Source organism: Pinus tabuliformis, chromosome 7 (assembly GCF_031772625.1).
Source record: "Pinus tabuliformis cultivar Carrire ecotype Pingquan chromosome 7, CPIR1, whole genome shotgun sequence".
Lineage (NCBI taxonomy): Eukaryota > Viridiplantae > Streptophyta > Pinopsida > Pinales > Pinaceae > Pinus > Pinus tabuliformis.
Window position 1 is genome coordinate 1,867,558,913 of NC_142293.1, and position 16,648 is coordinate 1,867,575,560.

Below are 16,648 nucleotides of genomic sequence, written 5' to 3' on the forward strand. Positions count from 1 at the left end.
CAATGTTAAACTAAAACAAAACTAATAAAACTAAAACAAAAAAATAAGTAGCTAACAGAAATGGAAGTTACTAAACTGGAAGTTACTAAACGACCCATAATAAGACTTCAACCAATCACCTTACAAATAAATAAATTTAAATATTAATAAAAACTAACAGAAATTAAATTCCCAATGTTAGCTATGGATAAACCGCAAAAAATAGGTCAAAGATAAACTAATATGCAGTCAAAGGAGTCCGCCTAGGGTAGCTCAAGTGGTGATGGTCGTGGAATGAAGTCTCACCGAATCAGGAATCTTGGGTTAGAATCTTGTGCTACTCGCCATAGCAAGGTGAATAATGGACATGTAAACTAGAAAATAGGAGAGTCCTACCAAACTTACAAAAAATATGCATATGCAGTGAAAGGAAAAATTGAATGCCTAATACCATACTTGTGGCATGTTTAGTTTAAATATTTGAAAAAAAAAAAACTTTTTTTTGTTTTTTTGGGTAGATTTTACATGAAAGTTTGTATAGATTTATTAGAATTATAAATTTGGGATATTTAATCTATATAATCTAGGTGTTTTAAAGATATTTCAAAGCATTGAATCAATTTTAAAAATGGAAATTACAATCTCTTCCAAAAATATATGAGCAAATTCAAAACAAAATAGTAAAAAAAATTAAATAAATAACCTACATTTTAAATAAATTTAAAATAAAAATTTTAATTTTAATTTTATTATTCTTTTGAATTCATTATTAACAATCAATTAATTAACTTTTGATTATAAATACTTTTTGACTATTTAATATGCGTAAAAGATAAATAAAAGAATTAATTTTTTTAATGGTGGTTTAATATGGTATAAAAGATAAATAAAAAGATTATTAACCATCAATTAATTAACTTTTGATCATAAATACTTTTTGACTATTTAATATGTGTAAAAGATAAATAAAAGAATTAAGTTTTTTTTAATGGTGGTTTAATATGGTATAAAAGATTAAGTTTTTATAATATTTAAAAATTAAACTTAGGAAAGAAAAAAATTTCTTATTGTCAATTTCAAACGCAATGTAAATTTACAATCTTAAACGATCTAAATTTTAAGTTTTAATTTTTTTTATATATATAGATATATATATTTAATATAGTTAAATTTATATTTTTTTGGTTATTTAATATTAATTTAATATATTTAAATTTTAATTATAAAATATAAATAAAAGAAATAGTTTTTTATAATATTTAAAAATTATTGGGATGGAAAAATAAATTTTTACAATTTTAAACCCTTTAAATTTTAAGTTATATATATATATATATATATATATATATATATATATATATATATATATATATATATATATAGATTAATTAATTAACTTAATATGGATTTTTTAATTATTATACTAATTTAATATGTATTTCTCCACTTTTCTAAAGTTGCATCAATAAAGTTTTGGCTGAATGTGCTTGTTCGTAAAACTAAATATAATCTTTTTATTCCCCTGGAAAATTGGAATAATTATCTTAAGAAGTTGTATCACTCTCTGGACACCATGGGCACCATCTTAGACACTCCTATTAAGGATGCTATTTTTTCTCTTGAAGATGTTGGGTTTGGGATTAATGAGCTTGATAATGGGAAAGCCAAAGATATTGAAGGTTAGCATGCTGCGATATTTAAAATGGGAAAATATATCCTCATTCCTCATCTCCACAAGCTTCTCAATTTGGTTGTAAAGCATGACTTCCCTAAGCTTTGGACGCAAGGCTTTATTGTGTCTATCTTCAAAAATGGGGACAAAATGTTTCCCTCTAACTACAAGACCACTATGATTAGCCACATCCTAGCCAAGCTTTATGGACTCATTCTGAAAAAAAAATCTTAGCCTTTGGCTTGAGAGCCAAGGTAAAAGAGCTAAAGGGCAAGCTGGTTTTAGGAGACATCACTCAACCATCGACCACCTTGTCACCCTTAGGATCATTACTGAGGAATTTCGCAATAGTAAAACTGACCTCTTCTATTGTTTTGTGGACTTTAGAAAATCTTTCGGCACTGTCCGTTGAGATAAGCTTTGGGAGAGGCTTGAAGAGATCATGGTTCCTCCTGAATTGAGGATTGTTGTGATCCGCCTCTATGAGACTATCATTGCCAAGATTAAGACCAACAAAGGGTGGTCTAAAGATATTAAATGTAATATCAGGGTTAAGCAAGGTTGTCCCCTTTCCCCTACCCTTTTTAGTATTTACATCGATAAACTAGAGGAGTGTCTAGAAACTGTGGGCTTCATAGGCACTAAGCTCGTCGGTATTATCATTACTCTTCTCCTTTATGCTGGGGATATAGTTCTTCTTGCAAGGAGCCATGATGACCTAGACAAGTAGCTCAAGACTCTTCATGTCTACTGTGCCAAGATGGGCATGACAACTAATACCAACAAGACTAAAGTCGTGATCATTAAATCCAAAATGATCACCCATGGTAGTTTCGTCTATGATAACCATTATCTTGAGCAGGTTTCTTTTTATAAATATTTGGGTATTGAATTTCCTCATCAGCTCAACTAGAATTATAGCATCAAGAAAAGAATTATTGGAGGTTGGAAAGCTTATTATGATCTTCAAAACAATTGTAAGTCAGTCGATCTTTACATTTGGAGTAAAAGAAGGTTCCTCTTTGAGACTCTCGTCACCCCCGTTATCTTATACGAATGTGAAGTTTGGGGGTGAAGTATATCTAGGGAGTTGTGGAGAAAGATTGAGATGATCCAAAGCAATTCATAACCTATAACCTCAAGATCAAGGGAAATACTCCCTATCCTATCCTCTTGATCGAAGTTGGAATGTCCCCCATTGAAAGTGCAGCTATGTTTAGATATCTAATGTATAAGAAGAAGCTTCACAATATGGAATCCAAGAGGCTTCAAAAAATTGCTTCTAACTTTAGTCAAAACCCCCACCTGTGCCTCAAGCACGGGTGGCATCAAGATACTCAGTGTTGGCACAACCTTTGGTGGATTAAGGAGGAGATCATCATGGGAAGCAAGAACAATATCAAAGATACTATTACCTACCAAGCTTACAGGAGAGTCCTACCAAGCTTATAAAAAATATATATGGAGTCAAAGGAAAAATCGAATGCCTAATACCATGCTTGCGGCATGTATAATAAATGTGGGGTTTCAATAATTTGACATATTATCTTCATTGGACTAATTAGGAAATTAATTTAAATTAGTGGATTTATTTTATTGTTTAATTATAAAAATTAACAATTTAATATAAATATATGAAAAAATATGTTATAAAATATCACAGTTTAAATATTTGCAGAGTTTTTTTAATTTTTTTTTGAAGTAATTTTTTTTTCCTCTCCATTTTACATGAAATTTTATATAAATTTATTAGAATTATAAATTTGGGATATTTAATCTATATAATCTAGGTGTTTTAAAAATATTTCAAAACATTGAATCAATTTTAAAAATGAAAAATTACAATCTCTTTCAAAAATGTATGAGTGAATTCAAAACAAAATAGTAAAAAAATTTAATAAATACCCTACATTTTAAATAAATTTAAAATAAAAACTATAATTTTAATTTTATTATTCTTTTGGATTCATTATTAACAATCAATTAATTAACTTTTTATTATAAATACTTTTTGACTATTTAATATGTGTAAAAGATAAATAAAAGAATTAAGTTCATTTGTATGGTGGTTTAATATGGTATAAAAGATAAATAAAAAGATTAAGTTTTTATAATATTTAAAAATTAATTTTATGAAAGAAAAAAAAAATCTTATTGTCAATTTCAAACGCAATGTAATTTTACAATCTTAAACCATCTAAATTTTAAGTTTTAATTATAATAATATATATATATATATATATATATATATATATATTTAATATAGTTAAATTTTAATTATAAATATTTTTTTGGTTATTTAATATTTATAAAATATAAATAAAAGAAATAAGTTTTTTATAATATTTAAAAATTATTGGGATGAAAAAACAAATTTTTAGCATTTTAGATCATTTAAATTTTAAGTTATATATATATATATATATATATATATATATATATATATATATATATATAATTGATTAATTAATTAACTTAATATGGATTTTTTAATTATTATACTAATTTAATATGTATTTTTTCATTTTTCTAAAGTTGTGTCAATAAAGTTTTGGCGGAATGTGCTTGTTCGTAAAACTAAATATAATCTTTCTATTCCCCTGGAAAATTGGGATAACTATCTTAAGAAGTTGTATCACTCTCTGGACACCATGGGCACCATCTTAAACACTCCTATTAAGAATGCTATTTTTTCTCTAGAAGATGTTGGGTTTGGGATTAATGAGCTCAATAATGGGAAAGCCAAAGATATTGAAGGTTAGCAAGCTGCGATATTTAAAATGGGAAAATATATCCTCATTCCCCATCTCCACAAGCTTCTCAATTTGGTTGTAAAGCATGACTTCCCTAAGCTTTGGACGCAAAGCTTTATTATGTCTATCTTCAAAAATGGGGACAAAATTTTTCCCTCTAACTACAGGACCATTATGATTAGCCACATCCTAGCCAAGCTTTATGGGCTCATTCTAGAAAAAAATCTTAGCCTTTGGCTTGAGAACCAAGGTAAAAGAGCTAAAGGTAAAGTTGGTTTTAGGAGACATCACTCAACCATCGACCACCTTGTCACCCTTAGGATCGTTACTGAGGAATGTATCAATAGTAAAACCGACCTCTTCTATTGTTTTGTGCACTTTAGAAAATCTTTCGGCGTTGTCCGTCAAGATAAGCTCTGGGAGAGGCTTGAAGAGATCATGGTTCCTCCTGAACTGAGGATTGTTGTGATCCGCCTCTACAATACTATCATTGCCAAGATTAAGACCAACGAAGGGTGGTCTAAAGATATTAAATGTAATATTAGGGTTAAGCAAGGTTTTCCTCTTTCCCCTACCCTTTTTGGTATTTACATCGATAAACTAGAGGAGTGTCTCGAAACTGCGAGTTGCATAGGCACTGAGCTCGCTGGTATTATCATTACTCTTCTCCTTTATGTTGGTGATATTGTTCTTCTTGCAAGGAGCCATGATGACCTAGACAAGTAGCTTAAGACTCTTCATGTCTATTGTACCAAGATGGGCATGACAATTAATACCAACAAAACTAAAGTCATGATCATTAAATCCAAAAATATCACCCATGGTAGTTTCGTCTATGATAACCATTGTCTTGAGCAAGTTTCTTCTTATAAATATTTGGGTATTGACTTTCCTCATCAGCTCAACTAGAATTATAGCATCAAGAAAATAATTATTGGAGGTTGGAAAGCTTATTATGAGCTTCAAAACAATTGTAAGTCAGTCAATCTTTACATTTGGAGTAAAAGAAGGTTCCTCATTGAGACTCTCGTCACCCCCGTTATCTTATACGAATGTAAAGTTTGGGGGTGAAGTATATCTAGGGAGTCGTGGAGAAATATTGAGATGATCCAAAACCAATTCATAACCTATAACCTCAATATCAAGGGAAATACTCCCTATCCTAACCTCTTGATTGAAGCTGGCATGTCCCCCATTGAAAGTGCAACTGTGTTTAGATATTTAATGTATAAGAAGAAGCTTCACAATATGGAATCCAAGAGGCTCCAAAAAATTGCTTCTAACTTTAGTCAAAACCCCCACCTGTGCCTCAAGCGCAGGTGGCATTAGGATGCTTAGTCTTGGCACAACCTTTGGCGGATTAAGGAGAAGACCATCATGGGAAGCAAGGACAATATCAAAGATACTATTACCTCCAGTTTTAAGTACAAGGTGTGGGATGCTAAGGAGCTGGAGGGTAAAAGGAAGCTAAGGTATTATAAGGAGGTGATCAACCCCACCCTTGATAACTAGAATTATATCTCTTTGTTGACTAGTACTAAGAATAAAGTGAACATCGCTAGGATTAGAACTAACTCTCATGAGCTTCGGAGTGAGACCAGGCGGTGGTCTACTCCCAAGACTACCTCAGACGATAGAATTTGTCAGATTTGCGATACTAAGAAGGTGGAAGATGAAAAACACTTCCTTTTAGAATGCCTGACTCTTGCCCACATCCGCTCTCAACTCCCTATCACCAACCACACCTCCAATCTTCTTGACTTATTAAGTCAGCCCAACTATAGTGATCTTGGAATGCTTCTTTCCTTGCTCCTTGATCACAGAAACAAAATTTTGAAGAATGAAAATTAGACTCTCTTTTCTTGAAGTCTGATAGACCAAATTGATCTTAGTAGACGTTAATCATCATGATCATTAATATTTTTATATATTTTATTTATTTAAATCATTTTTTTTTTTGTTGATTTTAATCATTAAAAATTTAGACAATACACCATACTTTATAATAAAGCCATTGCTAATGTTTATCTAAACTATTAAATTAAAAAATATTTTTCTATTTAATAATTTTTAAGATAAATCAAATTTAATAATATTGATTATTAAATATAAATAATATTAATATATATTTAATTTTTCATGAATAATTATAATCTCTAATATTATATAATAAATAATATTTATCATTAACTTTATTAATATATATATTTAATTTTTTATTAATAATCATTTTAATATTAATAATAATAAAATCTGATTTTATATAATAATTTATATTTATCATTAACCTTTTAACCTTTTAACTTATATGTTAATCTTCACATTAATTTTTTGAGATTGTTTAAAACACCTCCCAACCATGTCGGCAGCAGCTAACCAGCGTGCCATAGGGCATTAAATGCCCGGGGAGATGCAGGCTGGATAGCCCGATAACATGCGAGATGCCATTTCTTATTTAATGCCCAGTCTCCCCGCTCGCGTGTTATCGAGCTATCCAGCCTGCATCTCCCCAGGCATTTAATGCCCTATGGCAGGCTGGTTAGCCGCTGCCCAACCATGTCTAATCAACGTAGGTACTAATTTTTTGATATTGTTTAAAACACCCCAACCATGTACAATCAACATAGGTACTGAAAACCTTCTGGATTGTACATATTTATAAATTGTAAATGTTTTCTTATAAGTTAATGTAAGACCTTCTCTCACGACTCCGTAAAAAAGAAAATTATGGCTATAATTACAATCATTTAAAAGTTCCAAGGTTATAAAGTACAAATGCAATTTACACTTTTCATGCAATTTAACTCCATATATATATATATATATATATATATATATATATATATATATATATATATATATATATATATATATATATATTTTATATATATATATATATATATATATATATATATATATATATATATATATATATATATATGTGTGTGTGTATGTATGTATGTGCGCAATCTCTATATTAATAGAGGTGGCAGCCCAGCCTTAACATAGGCACGATGTGAGCTTGATCTACACCGTCTGCCATCGTGGAAATGCGGGTTACAGGATCTTGGGCGTCGATATTTTGTTTGTTGCTGTTAATAGTTGGAGTTCCTATGTTAACCCTGCACTACCATTGTACGTGGCATGTGCAACGATGTTCGTTCTCTGCAACCTACTCGAGATCCTTCTTGCAACAACGGTGCTGGAGTTAACCTGGCGATCCAACGATCGTGGAGAATGGGGTCCTTGTACACACCATTGGGTTTGGATCCAGAACCTCATTCCACTGCCATTTCGATCTGTTGCTTGGTTGTTGCTCTCAACCATGTCAGTTCTTCTACTCAAGTCAGGCTTCTACAGTGGTCATGGGAGGTGCTCAGCATGCCCTATCCTAGTCCTTGTCCTCCAATTTCGTCACTGGTAAGCTTCATGCCTTACGGACTGCTAATCTCCTTGTGAAATAATGATTGAGATTCTCTCATGCATACAGGGTTTTTCTTTTATAATTCTTCTCCATACATCCTGAGACTGTTGGGTTTCTAATTTAATTTTAGTGATCGTTTTGCAGGCTCCCTCGGCTTAGTCTTTGTGCTTGGCACCGGTTTAACCTGAGTTCTCCAGAGATTAGCTTCAATTCCGGCAGGTATGAGGGCTTTCTGCCTGGTTATGTTTTGTAAATGAATACTCTGTTAATTTTCTTGTGAAAGGGTTATTTCAGAGTTTGGTGTTGTCTCTGCAGTTGTATTTAAGATTTTTGTGAAAGGACTTAATTCAGAGTTTAGGGCTTGTCTTCTAATGTATCACCTGGGTTTTGGGTGCACTTGCCGAAACTCTGTTTCATGTACCATGTACCTAATTTGTAAGGGTTTTTTCGCTTCGAGGGTTTTCCCTCTGGAACCGTAGGAACCGTACTGGCCTATATGTAATTTCTTTCAACCGGGTTACAGTTTGTCTATTTCCTTTAGCTTGTGCTTTATTATAGATGCTGGAAGTCATGTGCTGTTTATACTTGGTTTATGGAATGTTTACACATATTTTGTACATTAAAATGTTCTTCCTTCTGGTTGTGACTGCTGTCAGCTTTATTTTGTGCCCCAAAGGCGTTTATCATGTATTTGTTTACCCAATCAAGGTTTCTCTACTTTTACTACCGCAGAGTTTTCAGGCATGTCAATATTTGTACAGTATGAGTTCCATGTCAAATTGTTACAGGGATCCCCTTAATTCAATATTGCGTAGAATTATTTGTTTGTTCTCCAAATAATATTGTTCCTCCACTTATTCCTTTCAGTTACGAATCCTTCAGTTATGCAGTTAACGTTTTATATTCCTACAGGTTAATCTTGTTGATACCAATTGGCAGTAAAGTCGTGGTTTTCATTTCTTTTTTCTTTATTTGGTAATATACAGATTCATATAGCCATTTGATGTATTTGGATGTTTGGCGATAGCAACGGGTATTTCTTGTTTAATATACAGTAAACATATGGCCACTAGGCATACCTAGATTTTGGCAATAGTAACAGGATTTTCTTGTTATACTATAACAGAGACAGTATAGTTGTTGGGCATAAATTTATCCGACAATTTAACTGATTCGGTAATAAGTTACCTCCATCAAATATTACATATGTACACGATAAATCATGGGTACTGGGCCATCCGTGGAATGTAAGACCCTCGTTCATTCAAAGAACTGGGTCGACCCTCCACGCGGGGCTCCCTTCCACCATTTAAATGTTTCCGACTTCTACTACGATAGACCTTTAATTCTAAAATGAAACCCTGCACCTAGGGTTTTGAGTGCATAAATTGTGGTTTCCCTCCCGCAGTCGGCAAACTTTAATTAACAGTTGCACAATCATACCGAACTATTTTTCCTAGGCCTTCTCTGCCCCTAATACACAGCTTCCTTTGCTTCTACAGCACTCCACTTTACGTCCCACAGTACAAGAGATGGTTTACGTATCTACCCTTTGTTTCCCCTATAACTGTACATTTGCTCGGTTATGGTGACCCTCACAGTACTCTTTTTTTTCTTTGTTTAAAAAAAGTCATCAGTTATCATGGTTTCTTGGTAAGAGTCTCCTTTACCTATGACACAATCTTTGATAAATAATCATAGCAATGCTACTATAAAGTACATCTTACTTCATCAATGCTTTTAAATGCTTCTAACACAGTTCAACCACTTACCTGAGTCACTGTAGCTTGCTTAAACACTTGAGAAGCCAAGATTACCTCTGTTCATCTACTTTCAATCTACCACCCGTCCATGAGATTCATCTTTCGGGACAATAATCTCCCCCCTTGCTCTCTTGCAGGACCACTGTCCGCAGCAAGATATTTGCACTCAATGTCTGGCTATCTGGTCATCACTAGACTTAGCCACTTCTGTTCTTTTTTTTCCTTTCTATCTATCCCAATAGCACAGAACCTTTTCTTTTCCCCCCTTGCCTATTTTCTCTGGAAACCTTTCCAGTTAGGGAAAAACAGTTAGGGTTGGGAATCACTGCAACTGTCTTGCCTCTAACTTCCCTTGAGAAGTTGCCAGCTTTTAAAGAAAACATTTCTTAAATTTTTTTTTAAAAGCCAATATTGTTTAAATTCTAACAGAGAATAATTTCAATACAGTTTCTCATTTACCACAGTAAAGTCAAATATTTACATTTATCCCAGGGCATTACATCTCCCCCTCCTGAAATTAGACATCGTCCCGATGTCTTTCGGCCACAAACAGCCCTGGATACGTCTGTTTCATGAGCTCCTCATCTTCCCAGGTGGCCTCATCAGGCCCAAAGTGCTGCCACTGCACTTTAACTTGGGTAATAGCTCGCTTCCGTAGCATTACTTCTCTCCGATCGAGGATGTTCAGCGGTTCGACCAAAATTTCTCCTTTCGGTTCAACCTGCAACATGCAACATCCTAAGTCAGTTTTCTTTTAAAAGGAAACATTTCGACTGATTAACTGGAGATAATCCTCACCTATATGTCCTGCCATATGATTACATGTTTAGGATCATAAACATATTTTTTTAATACGGAAACATGGAAGATGTTATGGACCCGTATGTGACTTGGCAAGGTGAGCTAGTACGCTACCAGCCCAATTCTTGCTAAGACCTGGAAGGGTCCACAAAATTGGAGTGCCAATTTAGCGCACCCGCTCCATTGTAATGTGCTCTTTCTTGTTCGAATTCTCACATATACATGGTCACCAACTTGATATTCTTTAAATTTCCTCTTCCGATCAGCAAAGTTCTTTTGTCTATCCTGGGCTGCCTTTAAATTAACTCACACTTTCTTGACCATCTCTTCCATTTCCTTAAGCATGTTGAGTCCTAACATTAACCTATCTTCCGGCCTGCCCCAACTTGAGGGTGTGTGGCACTTCCGCCCATACAATACCTCAAACGAGCTCATTTGTAATGATGTATGATACCCATTGTTATATGTGAACTCAACCAAGTGGAGATAATCCTCCCACTTACTCGGTTGCTACATTACATATGCCCTTAACATGTCTTACACCATCTGGTTCACCCGTTCTATTTGTCCATCAGTTTGAGGGTGAAATGTTGTACTGAAATTCAATTGAGTCCCCAATTCTCCAAACAATGTTTTCCAAAATACTGAGGTGAATTTCACATCACGATATGAAATTATTGTTTTAGGTAATCCATGCAATCTAAATACGTTCTGCATAAAGATGTGGGCAATCTGCACAGCTCTATAAGTCTATTGCACATGTATAAAATGTGCCAATTTACTTAATTTGTCCACCACCACCATGATGGGATCATTATTTCTCCTTGTCTTGGGCAAACCCGTTATAAAATCCATGGAAATGGTTTCCCACTTTCATTCCAGAACAGGGAGTGGTTGTAGCAACCCCGTAGGATGTTGATGTTCTGCCTTAATTTGTTGGCACTCCAAACACCGTGCCAAATATTCCACCACATCCTTCTTCATGCCTGGCCAGTAATACTCCTTCCGGAGTGCTGTTATCATTTTCTGATATCCTGGGTGTCCCACATACTGACTTTTATGAAATTCTTCTAGAATCAAGTTTTTAATGTTGTTTTGATGGGGCTCATACAGCCTCCCCTGATAATACAACATTCCCTCAGTACCCAGAGCATAACCCAGCTATTTTTCTTTGTTGGTGGGGTGTTGTACCTACTGTTTTATTTGTTGATAAATCATATCTTGCTCTGCTGCCCTCTTAATCATCTCTGCAAAGGGGCTTTTCCATTCGCTGGAAAAAACCTTGTATAAACAATGCAATTTCCGACTTAAAGTGTCTGCTACCTGATTCTCTTTTCCTTTCAAATGCTTGATTTCGAAGTCAAAACCACCTAGAAAATCCACCCACCGTGCTTGCCGGGCATTTAAGGTGGGCTGGCTAAAATAATTGGTTAAATTGTGGTGGTCTGTCAAAAGTAAAAATTTCCTTCCCAAAAGGTAATGTCACCACATTTTCAGGGCGTGAATGACAGCTGCCAATTCTAGATCATAAGTAGAATATTTCTGCTCATGCTCTTTCAGCTTCTTGGACTCATAAGCAATTACTTTCCCTTCTTGCATCAACACGCCTCCTACACCTTATTTGTTTGCGTCAGTACATACCACATAATCTTTTCTGGGATCAGCTATGCTTAGAATGGGTGCGGTGGTGAGTAGATGCTTAAGCTGCTCAAAATTTTTTTGGCATTCTGGGGTCCACCTAAAATCTCTTCCTTTCTTTTGTAAGGAAGTGATAGGATATGCTACTCTTGAGAATCCTTCTACAAATCGTCTGTGGTAACTAGCTAATCCCATGAAGGATCTAATGTCTACTACGTCCTTTGGTACTAGCCATTCCATTATAGTCTTTATCTTCTCGGGATCTACCACGATCCCTTCCTTCATGATTATATGACCCAAGTACTGTATTTCTTCCTTGAAGAAGTCGCACTTGCTGAACTTAGCATATAACTGGTGTTCCCAGAGGGTTTGAAGCACTAATCTGAGGTGCTCCTTGTGCTCTTCCATGGTGCAGGAATATATTAGTATATCGTCAATAAAGATCAGCACAAATCTATCCAAATATTGATGAAATATGTTGTTCATTAAACACATAAAAGTCGCAGGGGTGTTAGTTAACCCAAAGGGTAGCACCACAAACTCGTAATGTCCATACCTTGTTCTAAAGGCAGTCTTAGCTATGTCTTCCTCCTTAATCCGGATTTGGTGATAACCTGATCACAAATCAATCTTGGAAAATATTGTTGCTCCTTTCACTTGATCAAAGAGTTCATCGATCCGGGGTAAAGGATACTTGTTTTTGATGGTCAATTTATTCAACTGACGATAATCTATGCACATGCGAAGGGTCCCGTCCTTTTTCTTAACAAACAATACTGGAGCCCCCCAAGGAGACACACTAGGGCGAATGTAATTTTTGTCTAGCAGTTCCTGTAACTGCATTTTTAACTCTGTCAACTCAGGTGTACTCATTCTGTAGGGTGCTCGGGATACCGGTGCTGCCCCTGGTACCAACTCGATAGTAAAGTCTATATCTCTCTTAGGTGGCAGTCCGGGAATCTCCTCTGGAAACACATCAGCAAATTCTTGTATCACAGGGATGTTGTCCAAAGTGGCTATTTTATCTTTCAAGTTAGCATAGCCCACTTGGATGGCATACATCTGACACCCCTTTCTAATGCATTTCGCTAATTGAGAGGCAGTTATTGGCCGAATCTGCACTGATCGCTTAATCCCCTGCAGCTCCTGCCTTGCTCCAAGTTCATCTCTGTAATAGATAGTCTTTGTTTTGCAGTTGACTAGGGACCAGTGTTTTTCTAGCCAATCCATACCAATAAGGACATCATATGAACCAAGGGGAAGTACATTCAAATCTACCTTTATTAACTGTCCTACTATCTTTAAGGGGCAATTTTCGACCTTAGAAAGTACTCTTCGCTTGGCCCCTATAGCCAGCTGTACTAACCATGGGTTCCTAAATTTAACAGTTTGCAATTTACAATGCTCCACAATCTTAGGACTAATGTAACTTAATGTGGCTCCAGGGTCAATTAAAATAGTTACAGTAAGGTCTGAGATTTTACCTTCAAATTCCACCATGGTCTGTTGGTACTCCGCCTGACGATCTTCCAAGGCAGCATTAATCCTGGGTAGACTACATCCTACGTCACCGACTGTAGATGCTTCATGGATCTGGGAAACATGTTCGGTTCCCTTCCGTTGTGGGAAATTTTTAACGTAATGGGGTCCACTGCAACCCCAACATTGCATGGGGGGCCTTGCTATCCCTTCACTGTCTAATTTACCAGGGGGTTCAGTGGTTGTGGACTCATTTGTTGGCTTTGACTTGAGTGAATTTTCTGTAAATTTCTATTGTTATGCCCTTTTGCAAAGCCCTTATTACCTCCACCTCGACTCCCTTTAGTACTTCCAGCCAATCTGTTGTTTCTCTTATCAGTCCCTCTTTTACCTGGAACCTCTCCCTTCTGCTTACTTTACTGGTAACAAATTTTGGCTTTACGTATTACTTCTTCCATTGTCTTCGGGTTGTTAAACTCAATCCTTTCCCTCATATACAGGGGTAAACTACTGACAAATATCTGTACTTTAGCCTTTTCCTCTCTAATATAAGGTACATAACGAAGTAATGATGTAAAGCGAGTGATAAATTCATCCATGGTTTGCTGTCCCAGACGCAAGTCATGGAATTCTCTCGCCTTTTCATTATAGAAACATTCTGTCAGGTACCTTTCCTTAAAATATTTTTGAAATTTTTCCCAAGTGATATTCTGCTCACTTACTCCTCTCACAATCTTGACTTCCTCCCACCACAAGGTGGCTTTCCCTTGTAATTGGAAAATGGCTAACCGTGCCTTGAGATTGTGATCATATTCATATAGCTGGAAATATTTGTTCATATTAATCAACCATGCCTCAGCTGCCTCCTCCTGTTCCCCATCAAAGTGTGGCGGTTTAATCTTACGAAATTCTCCTTGCAACTCTATCCGTTGCCTTTTTGATGTCTGCTGCTCGGAAGTGTTATCAGATCGCTCCTCCCATTCTTCATCCCTTCCTTCCGACCCCTCTGGTTCTGTGTGGTGATTCTGTTCCTCTGACACCCTTTGCTGCTCAGCACTGGGATTTAGCGGTTGCTGATTCTGTTTGTCTGATAGGCTCTTTAGAATCCTCTCCTGCTCCATGGTTAACCTCGCATTATCCTCCCGTAATCAGGCCATTTCATTTTTCAGCTCTTGTACGGTCTCTAATATTGCAAGGTTCGTATTGCGAGTCTCCTCTCCAAGTTGTACCCATAATTTTGGGTTATTTCCAGGGCTTGTTGCTAGTCCCTGACCTGCTACAAACCTATGTGGTCCACTGCCTGTCCTCCTCATGTTGGTTGTCCTCTGTTTTCTCCTGGTCTTGGCCTAAGAATATGAACAGAGAAAAGGATTAGCACAACACAGTTTTTTTTTTAGCTTTTGTTCTTTGAGTAAATAGAAATGCAGAGATAATATATAATGAATCTACTTCAGCCATTTATTTCCTAGAGGCCACAGTTTTGAAAACGTGGCTCTGATACCACTTGTCACGACCCCATACAAAAAAAAATAATTTTTTGGCTATAATTACAATCGTTTAAAAGTTCCAAAGTTATAAAGTACAAATGCAATTTACACTTTTTAATGCGATTTAACTCCACATCCATATATGTACGTGTAATCTCTGTATTAATGGAGGTGGCAGCCCAGCCTTAATGTAGGCACGATGTGAGCTTGATCTACACCGTCTGTCATCGTGGAAATGCGGGTTACAGGATCTTGGCCATCGATATTTTGTTTGCTGTTGTTAATAGTTGGAGTTTCTATGTTAACCCTGCACTACCACTGTACGTGGCATGTGCAGCGCTGTCCGTTCTCTACAACATCCTCGGGATCCCTCCTGGATCAACGGTGCTGGAGTTAGCCTGGCGATCCAACGGTTGTGGAGAATGGGGTCCTTGTACACACCATCGGGTTTGGATCCAGAACCTCATTCCACAGCCATTTCGATTTGCCGCTTGGTTGTTGTTGACCATGTCGATTCTTCTACTCAACTTAGGCTTCTATGGTGGTCATGGGAGGTGCTCAGCATGCCCTATCTTGGTCCTTGTCCTCCAATTCCGTCACTGGTAAGTTTCATGCCTTACGGACTGCTAATCTCCTTGTGAAATAGTGGTTGAGATTCTCTCATGCATACAGGGTTTTTCTTTTATACTTCTTTTCCATACATCCTGAGACTGTTGGGTTTCTAATTTAATTTTGGTGATCTCTTGCAGGCTCCCTCGGCTCAGGCTTCGTGCTTGGCACCGGTTTAACCTCAGTTCTCCAGAGATTAGCTTCAATTTCGGCCGGGTATGAGGGCTTTCTGCCTGGTTTTGTTTTTTAAATGAATACTCCGTTAATTTTCTTGTGAACAGGCTTATTCAGAGTTTGGTGCTATCTTTGCAATTGTATTTAAGATTTTTGTGAAAGGACTTAATTCAGAGTTTAGGGCTTGTCTTGCAATGTATCACCCAAGTTTTGGGTGCAGCTGCCAAAACTCTGTTTCATGTACCATGTACCTAATTTATAAGGGTTTTTTTCTTCGAGGGTTTTCCCTCTAAAGCCGTAGGAACCGCACTAGCCTACATGTAAGTTCTTTCAACCGGGTTACAATTTGTCTATTTCCTTTAGCTTGTGCCTTATTATAGATGTTGGAAGTCATGTGTTGTTTATACTTGGTTTATGAAATGTTTACACATATTTTGTACATTAAAATTTTCTTCCTTCTAGTTGTGACTGCTGTCAGCTTTATTTTGTGCCCCAAAGGTGTTTATCATGTATTGGTTTACCCAATCAAGGTGTCTTTACTTTTACTACCACAGAGTTTTCAGGCATGTCAGTAATTGTACAATATGAGTTCCATGTCAAATTGTTACAGGGATCCCCTTAATTCAATATTGCATAGAATTAATTGTTTGTTCTCCAAATAATATTGTTCCTCCACTTATTCCTTTCAGTTATGAATCCTTCAATTATGCAGTTAACGTTTTATATTCCTACAGGTTAATCTTGCTGATACCAATTGGCAGTAAATTCATGGTTTTCATTTCTTCTTTCTTTATTTGGTAATATACAGATTCATATAGCCATTCGATGTATTTGGATGTCTGGCGATAGCAATCGGTATTTCTTGTTTA

At 35.8% G+C, this 16,648-nt stretch overlaps 1 long non-coding RNA gene across 1 annotated transcript; it reads left to right on the top strand.

Moving 5' to 3' along the window:
- Nucleotides 1–15,499: 15,499 nt before the first annotated feature.
- On the top strand, nt 15,500–15,960 carry LOC149255920 (uncharacterized). Its single transcript, XR_016266424.1, has 2 exons — nt 15,500–15,598; nt 15,746–15,960. It is a non-coding gene; the product is annotated as an uncharacterized LOC149255920 (long non-coding RNA).
- The last annotated feature ends 688 nt before the right edge of the window (nt 15,961–16,648 follow it).